The sequence below is a fragment of the Rhinolophus hipposideros genome, assembly GCF_964194185.1.
Source record: "Rhinolophus hipposideros genome assembly, chromosome: 11".
Lineage (NCBI taxonomy): Eukaryota > Metazoa > Chordata > Mammalia > Chiroptera > Rhinolophidae > Rhinolophus > Rhinolophus hipposideros.
In genome coordinates, this window is record NC_138057.1 from 34508969 (window position 1) to 34523480 (window position 14512).

The window sequence follows — 14512 nt, forward strand, 5'->3', positions numbered from 1 at the left end:
GTGACTCTCAAACATAATTATACCCTCTAGTCACAAGTTCACACAGATGGTCCACAGCCTGTTGTGAATCAAGCTATGAAATTAGCATTTTTAAAACCCACATTTACCTTTGGTTCCTTTCTGTCCTTCGGGAAGGGAGCTACTATAGCATGCACAATATAACTTGGGGAGGAGACTATTTCTTCACAGGACACAAGTAAGGTTCTGGCCAAAGATCTTGATTTATTGGTCACTGGGAGAATCTGATCACTACATATTTATAGCAGTAGCTAGAGATAAGTGCATTCAGGAAAGTGCTACTGAAAAGTGTTTCCTTCATTTCCTTGACAGCAAAAGGAAGCAATGAATGCTTTAAATCACAGAAAATATTTAGAATATGAAAGACAAATGGAAGTCACAACTTTCTCAACCTGCAGAATAAGCCAATATTTTATAAGGTTCACCAAAAGTTTGTGGGAAACTTTGATCCCTCTTCTTTCTGCTTCTAGAAGAATCCATGAAGGCCCTTTTGTTTACCAGAAGTTGTTACTACAGAGAAAAATTTGATATCAAATGAATGGTCATTGCTTAAAAACAGGTTTATTTTTTCGTATCTCTCTCATTGTTCAAGGACATGAAAGATATTTAAAAGAAACTAGCTGCATGTTTTTTCTTGAAGTAAGGGGAAATCCCCACTCCAATCCTTGAAACCACAAATGTTAAAACAGGATTTGATTTTGAGTTCCTCTCTTTAATATTGTTATGACCAAAAAACACAAACAACATGGAAGTATCTAAGGAAAGGCTTGGGCCCCATCACTCTAGGCTCCTAAACCCTTAAATGAACCACTATAAAGAGTTTAGAATATAACCTTCCGCATTTTTTTTCTACTAGTATATTTTTCATACCTGTATACATATACGTACATTTATTTTTCAAATGAAGTTATACTTTAATCTACATCATGCTTTTTTCTCATAAATTTAAACCTTTATCTCTTATTTTAAAAGTTTTTATCTCCCCCTTTTCTTTCCAGCTTTGAGATGTAATTGACATATAGCATTGTGTAAGTTTAAGGTGTACAATATATACACATATATATTGCAAAATGATTACCACAATAAGTTAGTTAACATATCCATCACTCACATAGTGACAACTGTGGCGAGAACATTTAAGATCTACTCTCTTAGCAACTTTCTAATATGAAATACAGTATCATTAACTGTAATCACCATGTTGTATATTAGCGCTCCAGAATTTACTCATCTGATAACTGGAATTATTTTACCCTTTGACTAACCTCTCCCCATTTCTCCCACCCTACGCCAGCTCTTAGCAACCACCATTCTACTCTGTTTATGTGAGTTTTGGGTTTTTCGTTTTGCTTTATTTTGAGATTCCACATATATGTGAGATCATAGTGTCTTTCTCTTATTTCACTTAGCATAATGCCTTCAAGGTGCATCCACTTTGTCGCAATTAGTAGTATTTCCTTTTTTAATGGTTGAATAATATTCCATCATATATAGACAGAGGGTGCCAAAAAATGTATATACATTTTAAGAAAGGAAAAAAACTACATTAAAATTTTAATTCTCAATATACACCTATAACAAAAGATGAATACAAGTTGTAGGGGTGCAGATAGATCTCTCTTCCTTATCCCGTTTTCATTTTCTTTGGATATATTTCCAAAAGATTGCCGAATCATATGATGATTCTATTTTTAATTTCTTGAGGAACTTCCATATTGTTTTCCGTAGTAGCTGTACTAACTTACATTCCCACTTACAGTACACAAGGGTTCCCTTTTTTCCATACCCTCACCAACACTTATCTTTCGTATTTTTCATATTGGTCATTCCAATATGTGTGAGGTGACCTCATTGTGATTTTGATATCAATTCCCTGATGATTAGTGATGCAAGCATCTTTTCCTGTGCACGTCGGCCATCTGTATATCTTCTTTGAAAAAATGTCTATTCAAGTCCTTTGCCCGTTTCTTAATCTGGTTAACTGGGGGAGGCAAGGAAGGAGATGCCATTGAGTTGTATGATTTTCTTACATATTTTGGATATCAGATAGTTTGGAAATATTCTGTAAGTGGCCTCTTCATTTTGTTGTTTCTTTTGCTATGCAGAAGCTTTTTATTTTGAGTTAGTCCATGTGTTTATTTTTGCTTTTGTTGCTTGTGCTTTTGGTATCATATCCAAGAAGTCATTGCCTAGACCAATGTCAAGGAGGCTTTTCTGTATGTTTTCTTCCAGGAGTTTTATGGTTTCAGGTCTTACATTTAAGTTGTTAATTGATTTTGAGTTAATTTTTGTGAGTGGTGTAAGATAACGATGTAAGAATTTCATTCTTTTGAATGTGAATATCTAGTTTTCCTCACACACTTAAATTTTAATAGCCCCAATCAAGTTGAATTCTAAAAAGGATATGTACCAATTTAGTTCTATAAACTGCATATGATTCCGCATTTCTACCCCTACTCTGTCACCACCTAACATATGTAAATTAAAAGCAACAATGAAGTGCCTATCATACCTCCTGAGGTGGTTTATATTTCTTTTTGGTTTATACAGTTTTTATTATGTTAGCTCCAAGTATTACATGAAGAACCGTCTTGTGATTTTTGTTGAAGTTTTAAAGCTTACTTTGGACATAATGACCATCTATCTAGTATTCTCATCTGGAAACGTATGGCTCTTCTTTTATTCAGATCTTCTTTTGTCCTTCGAGAAAATTGCACTATGTTCTGCATATATGTTTTGCATTCCTTGTCCAGTTTATTTCAAGATATTTGAAGGATTTTTTTTTTTTTGCCCATTTGAGTGGGGTTTTTTTACTCAGTTTTCTAGCTAGTTATTGTTTAAATATAAGAATGTTATCAGTTTATACGTATTAATCTTATTTCCGATTACCTTCCTATACTCCCTTTAATTAATCCTAATAATTTCTAATTGTCCAGGATTTTCTTGCTATGCAATTAGCTGATGTTTAAATGTAGTTTTCTCTCTTACCTTATTTCTCTTTCCCTCCACTCACTGCATTGACTGGGACCTCCAGCAAACGGTTGAACCCTTGCCTTCCTCTTGACTTTAATGGGAATGTTTCTAAGATTTCATTATTAAGTATGTTGCTGACTATAGGTTTCTTATATGTTCTTTTTTTCCCAGTTAAGAAACCTTCCTTCTACTCTTAGATTACTAAGTGCCTGGTTTAATGAGAATGGGTGTTGAATTTTAACAAATGCTTATTTTGTGTCTACTGAGAGAATATTGTTGGGGGAAACACAGTAAATTACATCAAGAAGTTACCTAATGAGGAAACCTCCATGCATTCCTGGGGTCTGACTGCACTGCCTTCTGACTCAGTATAGATGTCAGTATAGAGAGGACTTGAAAAGGGAAGAGATAAGGAGAGAATTCTTCTTCCTGTATTTGGGGAAATGCATTCCTCGGGACACAATAAAGGATCAGAGTCTTCAATTATTTTGCCTGATCTAAAGATTTCTGTTCTACTGACACTCCCAGCTCCAAGTCCTGGAGTAAAACTGAATAACGTAACAGGTCACTGGCCTAGTTTACATTAAATCGTGTTATCTTGGGGGAAACAAGAGGATGAAGTAAGTCAAGTGGAAAACTTAAACCAACAGAAATCACATCCTCAGATCCAGGGAAAGAAACCACCCAACTTAGAAAACTGCTTGCACAGCTGTCCTCAGTACTGAGACTAGTACCTGTGAAATCCTATACCCAGAAACGATTCTATTCCATCTTCCTCCCAATCAGATCTCTTCTCAGCACCAAGATCCCAATGGACTTAGATCAAATTCCAACGATAAGAAATCAAAACGTAAGCTAGTGAAAAAGGATTCTTTTAATTTCAAGATATGATGAGGTCAGAGAAATGGCAGCAGAAAAATGACCTTATCACACTTGTTCCCAAAGCCAAAGAGATGAAACCCCCACAGGCTAGAGAACCCTGGGATGGCTTGGGCTAAAGTTGCCATATTTAGCAACTAGGATGCCTGGTTACATTTGAATTACCCATGCAATATTAGGAACACACTACTTGTACTAAAAAAGAACTGTTTTGCTCATCTGAAATCTAAATTTAACTGATTGTTCTATATACCCTCGCTTAGGCTCCAAATCAACTTCCCCGAATTTCTATCCTGGCCCCACCGCTCAATAGCCATGTAACCCAAACATGTTAGGAACTGCTGTAAGCCCAGCTTCCTCAATGGTAAAATGAGTTGTTTTGAGGATTAAATAACTCGAAGCACATAAAATGCTCAGCACATCCCTCAGCAGAGAGGAAACAATACATGGCAGACACACCTTAGGACTTAAGTCATGATTACACCAGGGAGCTCAGGGATGTGGAGGAAAGAGTTCTGGTCTCAGAGTTAGGAGAAACGTGTTTTAGTCCTGACTATCTTTCACACTACCTGCATGGCCGTTAGCAAGTCCCTTACCTCCCTGGATCTCAATTTTCTTATCTATAAAATAAGAGCGCTGAATTAAATGGTCTCTTCTGACTCTTAAGAGGCTCTGATTCGGGACACCTATTGCTTGGACTTTGGAAAAATATATCAAAGTGGTGTCAATTCCCCTTAAATGAATCCTTTCCATGAAGCAGTATATGATTAATATCTTTTGAATACTACTGAGAGTAAAAGTATGCTGAGTTGAGATTTTAGTAGTATTTGCTTTGAGGAATACAGGTGCAATTGGTCATACTTATTCTCAGACAACAGTCCGTGTGGTTTCATGGTTTCACCTCAAGCTATAAATCAATTCCTGGAGCCTGAGCCCAATCCAACACCCTGAATGCAAGTTATAGTATCGTCAGCTTTTGCACAATAAGCAATATGGTATTTGGGTTGTCACTGTACTGTGGTTTATGGCAGACAGAGGAATAAGTTGTGGCGTTTCCAAATAAATAGATATAACGTACCTTTTAAACCAAACAAATACCATCCTCAAATTTCATTTTAATTCAGTTGAGGATTAATTTGATTTTTTTCTCATCTATAGGCCATTAGAAAGCTTTTGATTTTCATCGTGGTACTGTTACTATTGTTCAACAGGCCAAGAAGAAATGATTAGCCTGTAAATTGGAAAGTCATATAAATCCATGTGCTTCTGATTTTTCAGAACTGAAAAATCACTTCCCCATATTATGTCTCCAGGATAAGCCAAAGACATACACATGCACATAGAATGTCTCAATCAAAATGCTTATTATTGAAAAGTCCGTGGTTTTTGTGGGGTTTCTTATTATTACGTAATGTTAGTGCAGGACAAAAACTTAGTGATATAATCTGACTCTCTTATTTTATAGATAAGGGAGCTCAGGTTCAGAAGAGTTAAATGAATTCTCCATGACCAAAAAAAAACAGTAAGGCCATCTTTTCTCTACTGTTCTCTTTATTCTGATCAATAGCATGTCCTCTGATTGATGGCATGTAAGTAGCTAGTGAAAATGTGATAAAGAGTTTCTGCTGCCCTACCCTGTGAGCCCTCTGGGGACCTACTTTATGCAGGGCACCACACTAGGTTCTGGGATGTTAATAATAAATAACACAAGGTCCCACCCTTGAGAAGATCCAGCCTCACCCTGTTCACAGAATAATCATAAGCCAAACTACCTGTCCATTTCACATCTACAGCAATACCATAACAAGGATCCAAAGGATATTGTGGCTATCGGGTACCAGAGGTCATGCACAATCATTCGAAACAGGCCTCCAAAGCATTATTTAAAATCCTATTCCTGAAATCCAATTTTATTATTTCAAGAGTTTCTCCCGAAATTAACATAATTTATGTTACAGGCATATGTTCAAGCAGCACGGCATAGAGGAAAGAAACGTGGACTCTACTCCCAGACCTAACACTCACAAACTGGGTCACTTAGAATAAGTGACTGAACTTCTCTAGTTCCCAATTTCCTCATCTATAAAATGAGGAAGTTGATCAACAGTGCCCAAAGTCTCCTCCAAGTTACAGCACTTGAAGATGCTATCTAGGGTGCAATACATGTAATCAACACAAGGCATTAAATGATGAACAGGGATCAGGGGACTGTGGAGTGGGGCTCAGAATGGAATCAGCCATCCCTAAAACTCCAAGTTGGGACCCTGGGGATATGACACATAATTCCTTCCAAGTCTCATCCCAGAAATGAATCCAACAATGAAAGAGTGTTTTTAAGTCTATACAAGTGTCTCCACCTCATTCAAGATCCCAGAAGTAGCTTGGGACTTATTAACTGAGACAGTTGGCAGGAAGACAATCACTTTTTAGGAAAAATAATCTACTCTACTTTACATCTCACTTTAGCACCTAGTCAAGTGTACTGAGCTACCATATCATCCATCAAATGTCTTCAGTTGGGATTTCTCAGGCTGTTCTCATAGTTCCAAAGATTAATTTTGACCTAATGGGGGAAAACAATTGACCCTAGACAGCAAGCATTATAATAAATATACCATCTTGGGAAGGAACAATTTGCCAGAAGATTTTCTTCTTTGTATTATTATTGCAGGAAGGCACATGATCTCCTCAGTACTCACCTGGTGCATATCAGCAAGTCCTTTGCATCCTACTTCAAGCAACCAACTGAGTGTATTATTGTCAATGTACTGCTGCTTCTACAAGCCCGAGACAGTCTCTCTTCAAGATGAGGAGGCTATATTTCTTATTGGTTATGTTCAGATCCAAGCTAAGAAAGGCTGCTGATGGGAGCCAGCTCTGTATGCTTCACAGTAAATTTCATCCTCAAAAAACATGGGTCTGCATAGATATTAGGCAACTGAAGTTTCTTGCCTAGAGGGAAAAAGAAAAGAAAAACACCATTCTGAAGTTACAAATATAAAGCACTATGTAAATGACAAATGAATTCTTTTCCACAACAATTATGGCCACTTTTATTAATTACTGGGTTCAGAGGCAGGAGACTTAGAAAAGCATTGGCCTTGAGGTCAGAAAACCTGAGTCAAGTCCAGCTCTGGAAGTAAATAGCTGAAGGACTTTGGGTGAGTCAACATCACCTGTTGAGTCAATTTCATTGTCAAGAGTTGGGCCACATAATCTCAGCCCCCACCACCACCTGCAATATCGCTAATGTCTCCTGATCCCATACTCTTTTCTCTCAATTGCTGGACAGTAAATTGCCGACTTTGGAAGATGTATTAACCCCGTTGGCCACTGGGGTACAATTTAACACATTTCTGATGCAATAAATCAATAGTCCTCTTTTCCCTTTGCATTAACTTTTCATTTTGTACATCACTCTGGCCGTGGAGGATTCCAAAGGAGCAAGTGCCTCCAGGGTTAAAAGCAGGATGCATCTTGCATCTGGGACCTCGGACATTGGCTCTCTTCCATTTCCCAGGTGAATTGGAATCATTATTGTGAACCTTATTCGTTTGTAAAGAGAGAACTGACTTAGTTCTCCTGTGACAGAATGTCACTTAACACCCAAACAGGGGACAAGAAGAGGTGGTGACTTAGGGTCTGCACTCAGACCTGTCCTCTCCCATTCATTCATTCATCCATCCCTTCTCCCAAACCCAGAACTGGCTACATAACTTTTGGAACCAAGTACAAAGTGAAAATTCTAAGTCCGTTGTCAAAAAAAAAAAAAAAGCTTAGGAAGAAAAGGTATGATTAAAAGTTCTGAAATTAAAAACAAAAAAAAAACTTTTTGTGTTCCATGGTCTCTCTCTTGACCTGCCATAGTGTTTTTTTTATTTGCTATTTAATGTCATGCTCCCTTAGGCATGGGAATCATTGCCCAGGGAGAGTTCAAACTCTCACAGGTAGCAGGGTGACTTAGAGCATGCACAGCCATGGCTGCCAGTCTCTCCTTCCACCAGAAGGGACTGACCGTTACAGTGCAGCACAGGTCTTGGAGATCAAGCCATGCATTTGTCCTTCCCATGACATGCTACCCCAAACCATGGTTGATGGGCAACCCGCAGGCCAGGAGGCACTAAGTATCTGGAATAGTTGTGGGCAAGAGGCTGGTCCCCACCAACTGACCTGCAAAATGCACTGTGGTGCTGCCAGCGGAGGGCAGAGACAGCCACCAACACACCCCACTCCAAGATGTGGTAAGGTGCACCTACCCCAGTCCTCCTGGCACCCACACCCAGCCCTCACTGGGGCAGAGGGTGGCAGCACTCACTGGCTGGGAGCATAAAGCAGGGAAGAAGGAAGCCAGGTAGGGCCCTCTGAGCAAGGATATGGGGAGCAGGTGGCCAAGATTCCCTTATAGGGAGGTGGGATCCAGGGTGAGCCACCACTCCAAGCCCGCAGCAAACGCTCTACTGTCCCATCAAGTTCACTTACAAAACACCAATTCAGAGACAAGAGTACTAAGAATATTCAGAAGAGAACCACAGAGCAACAAACCCTAAGCACTTCTGTACTGCTTGTAAGTCCAGGAAATGGAACTTGTTCCTGCCTGGCGATCCCAGATTCTCTCACACCACCAAGGCTTTGTATACACTGAGCCCTCCATCTTCCATAAAATCCCTTCCCACATAGTTGGCCTGACAAACTCCCAATCTTCCTCAAAACCCATCCTGCCTACTCTGCCCTCCCTTGTATCTCCCCATGTCATCCACGCATACTTCTAGTACCATATTATCAAATGTATTTGCATTTCTTTATTTCAGTCTGTCTTTCCCATGAACCTAAGAACTTTGAAAGCCTATAGTTTAGTCATTGTTATATCCCAAAGCACCATAGGTACCCAGCTCTCTGAGTCCTTGCAGGACCTTGCAGGACCCTGTGTTGATTTGGTCATTGCTCATCCCGTGGGCATCAGGTGATGAAGTCTGTGGCGAATGAGTTTCGGATCCCTCCTCTCAGCTCCATCTATCTTGGCAGGTCCTTTCTGCTGAGCTGATCCTCCTTCAGCTCCCGCTAGCACAGTACATCCCTCTGAGGTCTGTGCATGACTCCCACGTGATTTTGGTTCCAGGGAGCTATCCTGCCTCCCTTAGTTTCTGCTTCATCGAGCCTACAAAACCCGTTCTGAGAGTGCTGCCTCCGAGACACATCAGCCACTAGCCATAATCCTCCATGAGACACAGGGGTGGTTCTGGACATTTCCTTACCACACACAGAAGCCAAAACAGACTCCCAAAGGCCAATACAGACAAGACCACCACAAAGCACACCTCCAGGGGACAAAGCATTCCCATCAAAGCCTCAGCGTGTGGTGACCTGTGGCGCTGTGCAGTGCTAGCAGGCACAGCTGTACACACCGACCCTGATTCAGGTCTTTCACTCCAGTGACAATTCTGTTTGATACAGAGGGCATTCTATAAGCCTGTTTCCTACAAAACTCCTTTCTACTTTTCTTTCAATATATATAATATGTCCGTTCTTCTGGATTTTGACCTTGATTGGCAATGGGGGGTTAACTGTAGAGCCATAACCCAAGTGACTGAACGCTTCTGCTTTTGCCTACCTCTGTCTCCTTTCTCCTTCCACAGACTGCCATGGGGAAAGAGACAAACTGTTTGACTTCTTCTGACTCACTCCCCTACATTGCATCCTATTCCTTCATGGCGACGCCATGCCTTAAAAGCAAAGGGGTAGTCTCTCAATGGAGCAAAGGAAATCTCTAGTCACCAGGCTTTGATCTTCATATGTGAGCAAGGAAATTAAGGAGGTCCTTTTTTCTCTCTAATACTGCTTTGTTTAAGCCTTTTTTTTTTTTCTGGACTAATCAAATCTTATACTCCGCATCTTATACACTGACTGCTGAGAAGGACCCTAAAGCAGGGGTGTCCAAACTTTTTTCAACGTTTTTCACTAAGGGCCATATGCGGTAAAATACACAAACAGCCGGGCCACTCACTCGAGGTGAAGTACGTATTGCCTCACCTGGTTTATTTAAGTAAAATCAATATATTTTTGGAATTTACTGTGCTCCAATAAAAAATGGATTGCGGGCTGCAGTTGGCCCGCGGGCCGCAGTTTGGACACCCCTGCCCTAAAGCTGAAGGGTAAAGCAGTAGATAGCATGGCCAGAAATCCTGAGTTCATATTATAATTGCACCTACCTCGTAGGGCTGTTATGAGGATTGAACTGAAGAACGTGAAGCACAGAGAAAAGTACCTGTCACTAGCATGCACTGTAACAGTGGTGGCTACAATTACTGGCCCCTTTCTCTTAGCATCTCTACTGTCACTTCTCCATTCTCTCCGAGGCAAATGGATGCCTCTGGCAGAACAGAGGGGAGTCATGTCAAAACAGTGTAAAAGAGAAAATCGGATCTTTCAAATAAGGTCTTTGCTACACACATCATCTCCTTTAACGTGCAAACGTTTGCAAGCAGTAGCAGAGCAGCTTCGTGGAATGGCCAAGGACAAACCTCTAATCCTACACAATAGAGCTATTATAAGAATGAAAGGAGATTATGTATACTGTTGATTCTCTTTATTCTGATTCCATATTTGCTAATGCCCCTACTCGCTAAAATGTATTTGTAACCCTGTTGTTCATACTTGGGGCTCCTCTATAGTCATTCATGGACATGTGGTTAAAAAAAAAAAAAGGGACTCACTCAAAGCACAGTCCCAGCTGAGGTGAAACAAGGCCACACTGCACCTTGTTGTTCGGGCGCTCATGCTGTAAACAAGTGTCCTTTCATAGTATATTTAGTGCCACGTTTTCCTCATTTCTGTTGGTGATTTTACTGTTTAACATGACCCCCAAGCATAGTGCTGCAGTGCTGTCTAGTGTTCCTGAGCACAAGAAGGTTGGGGTGTGCCTTATGGAGAACATACGTGTGTTAGATAAGCTGCTCTCGGGCGTGAGCTTTGGTGCTGTTGGCCAGCTGTGAGCTCAATGTTAACGAGTACATTAACGGTGTCTTTAAACAGAAAGACACATAAAACCACGTTACATATTGATTTACTGATGGAAATCTTGTGACCAAAGGCTCTGAGGAACATAACCCTTTATTTCCCTTAAAAACCATGCTTCAGTATTTGCAGATTCAGTGGTTGCAGTGGTTTCATAAAACATAACCACCATGAATAATGAGAACTGATAGTATATCCAGATGTACAGTGTATAATTATCCACATATGCTGTGTATACATATATACAAATGCCCAGCAAGTGAAAGGCAATAAATAGATGATCAGTATTACTATCACTAACTCCATTTAAAGATGAAGAAACTGAGCTGTAATGTTAAATACCTTATTTAAGGTTGTCCAGATACCAATCACAGTACCTGCTCTACTTACCTAATGCTGCATAACACATCTCCCCATACTTTGTGACATTAACTGACCACCACTTCATTATGCTCGCGGATTCTGCAGGTGAGAACTCTGACAGGGAACGTGGGGAATTACTTGTCTCTAGCGCATGATGTCTGGTTCCCTCCATTTCCACCAAGAAACAAAGGACTATTTAAGAAAATTATCATAGGAAGGGCCATTTTGTTCAGATTTTTATCCTGGCCCAGATATTTTCATGTGATGTAGATCCGATTGTGAAACATAACACAAAGGAAAGATTTCAAAAACAACCAAGGTAACTGTAGTTCTGAACAAAAGTGCAGACACCGCTATAGAAACATGGTGCTGTTTCTTTAATTTCAAGATGGCCTGTTGTGATCCCTCTTTCTGAAGAGATGGTAGCAAGTTGGGACACTCATGCCCCTAGAAAAACCCACTTTGAAACACAAATGCAAATGGAATCTCCTCCCATAAAGCCCAAGGTCAAATGTCTCTTATGCCAGGTGATGGATTAGAATATTCCTGCTTGGGTTTATGTTGTCATCCAGTTATCAATATAGCACCAATCAGAAGAGATTAGTCTGGCATTGTCAAGATTCTTGTCCAACAATCATAGCTTAGAACTTAAAAGTGTGCTGTCTCGTTTTATATCAACATCACTGTACAGTAACATTGAATAGAGAATAAATGGTAGGCAGAGAACTATTTTTTGACATGCAAGTTTAAATATAACAAAGGAAGCCTTTTAAGATGTCAAGGCATTCAGATAAGAAAACATGTCTTTTATCACTTTGAGGGTACATATGTGGACATTTAAGTATTCGAAAACATCTCCGTGGTCTGTGGGGCTTTCTCACTCTTCTTGTAATTTCTAATTTTTTTAAAGACATTAACTCATGAAGAAGAGAAATTTCACCTTTCACCAACTTAATCTACATATGCTTTAGAATATTTGATACTTTCACTCACGTTCTTTCTAGTCTCACCTTCACAAAGAGCCAGTAAAATATGTACCTATACCAACAAAAATTGAGTATTTTGTTCTCTGAAGCTCCTTAATCCCTTGGAGCTCCAGAAGTTGAGCTCTGGCTCATAAAGAGGCAGTCTGGGATCATTTTACAAACCTCTGTGCAGAAATAACCCAAAAAAGTATCTCCTTATTCTGGCTACAGGAGAGAAGACACTTTCCTTGGCTGCCAGCATCTTAACCAAAAATCAGCCCTGGGGTTTTGATCTCATCAAATAAAATTTACTGTTTAAAAACTGTCTATAGCTCCTATTTGCCCATAGGAGAAAGCGTAACCTCCTTAACTTGTTCTAGAAGGCCCCTTGTGATCCAACCCCTGCCTTACTTCCCACTGCTTCCCACTTCATCTCACCAGGAAGTCTGCATTCCAGGTATTTGGAAAGTTGCTGGTTATTCTCCAAACATCTTTGTGGTCTTTGGTGCTTTCTTACTCTTGCTGTTCTCTCTGTTGGGAGTTCCCTTCATCTACTTCTCTAACATAAAGGTTCCCTCCCCTGTGGAGATTGCCTTTAACTTCCCTCCCTAGCATATGTGCACACACACGCACACCTCAGGCAGTTTACTTGTGTGTTTCTCTTCTCTGTGTCGCCACCGTTCTTGGCTCAAGTCTCTACCACAAATGTTTCTCAGACTGTGTTATATTTGTCTGTGTCTCTCTGGAATCATAGCTTACTTATCTTTAACCCCAGCCCCTAGGAGAGTACCACTCAGCTGTTCATTCAAAACAATAGACTGAGCATCTCTAATAGGCCCTGCCCAGTTCCCGAGGGTCATCTTGAGAGTCGTGGGGTTCAAAGAGCATCATATGGATTTCTTCTTCTTGACAATGTTGGAAGGGAACATCTGCTTAAAATTAACAATAGGGGCAACCTTAGAAAATTTCAGAGCTGAAAGAAATACTACAAATTATCCAGTATTATTCCGTTCTCATCTGTAAAGACGGGGAAATAGCAGAGAGAGAGGAAGCAACATGCTGAAGACCAACACAGTGAATCAGTGGCAGTTTGGGGGCATCTCCTCACTCCTACCAGGTTCAGTGACTGTTCCCCCCACACACACTCCACCATGATGCCTCCTCCTAATATTTCTGATCCACTTCTAAACATCCAATTTGCCCTTAGAGGATGAAAATACTCATTAGATTTAATAGATTATACCTCCAATTCTATAGTCACTTCCAACCAGGACAAAGATAATATCGTTGTCTATCAATTAGGGTAACTAGCTGTACACAACAGAAACCGACCCTGGCTGATTTGAGCAGAAGAATTGATTGAGAGGATATGGAGTAGCTCAGAGAGCTCCCAGGAAGCCTGGAAAACCAAGCTCAGAAAATAGGTGGGAACAAGGGAGAGTGGAAAGCCAGAATAGAGCCAAAAATCATACCACAAGAACCATCGGGGAAGGCATTGTAGCCCAGTGCAGCTTACATCATAGTCGCTATTTCCCTGGACACTGGATGTTGCTACAGCCACCACCACTTCCATAAGCTCTCCAATGTCCCTCCAGCTTTACATCATTGGTTCTAGATTTAAAGTCTTGGGAGAATGTCTGAATGGACAAGCTGGAGTCCATTGGGTAAGTTACGTGCCCAGGTTTCATAGCCAGAAGGAGAGGCATTCGTTATTAGTTGCTACCTACAAATCACCCCCAAGCTTAGTGGCTTAAAAAAAACTTTATTATTATCTGTCTTGGCTATAGGAGTTGACTGGGGGCAGAAGGGCACTTCTCACTCACGGCCTCTCATGTACTGCAAACAAATGTCAGCTACAGCTGCAGTCTTCTGAAGGGTGGACGGGAGGGACCCAAGGTGGCAGGTGATCCCAGCTGTTGACCAGAACAACGGCACGTGGCCTTTTCATGTGGCTTGGGCTTCTCACAACATGGTGGCTAGGTTCCGAAGGGAAATATCCCAAAAGCAAGCTTTCCAAGAGAGGGAAGCATTCGCATGCTGGGAGGCATGATTTGGGGGGTTCATCTTTTGAGACTAGAAAAAAGCAAGGTCTGGCCCTTATAGCTTTTGAGGTGGGAGGTTCTTGGGAATGTTCAGCGCTAGACAACCAGACATTTAAAAGCAATTTTATGTTATAGTAAGTGTAGAATTTTCATGGTCATAGGGGTTCCAAGGTACCTGTTAAAAAAATCAGCCATAGGAAGTTACAGCAGCATCACAGGTAAGCACTTTAGGTCATTGTGAGCAGGAATTGGAAAAGCCAT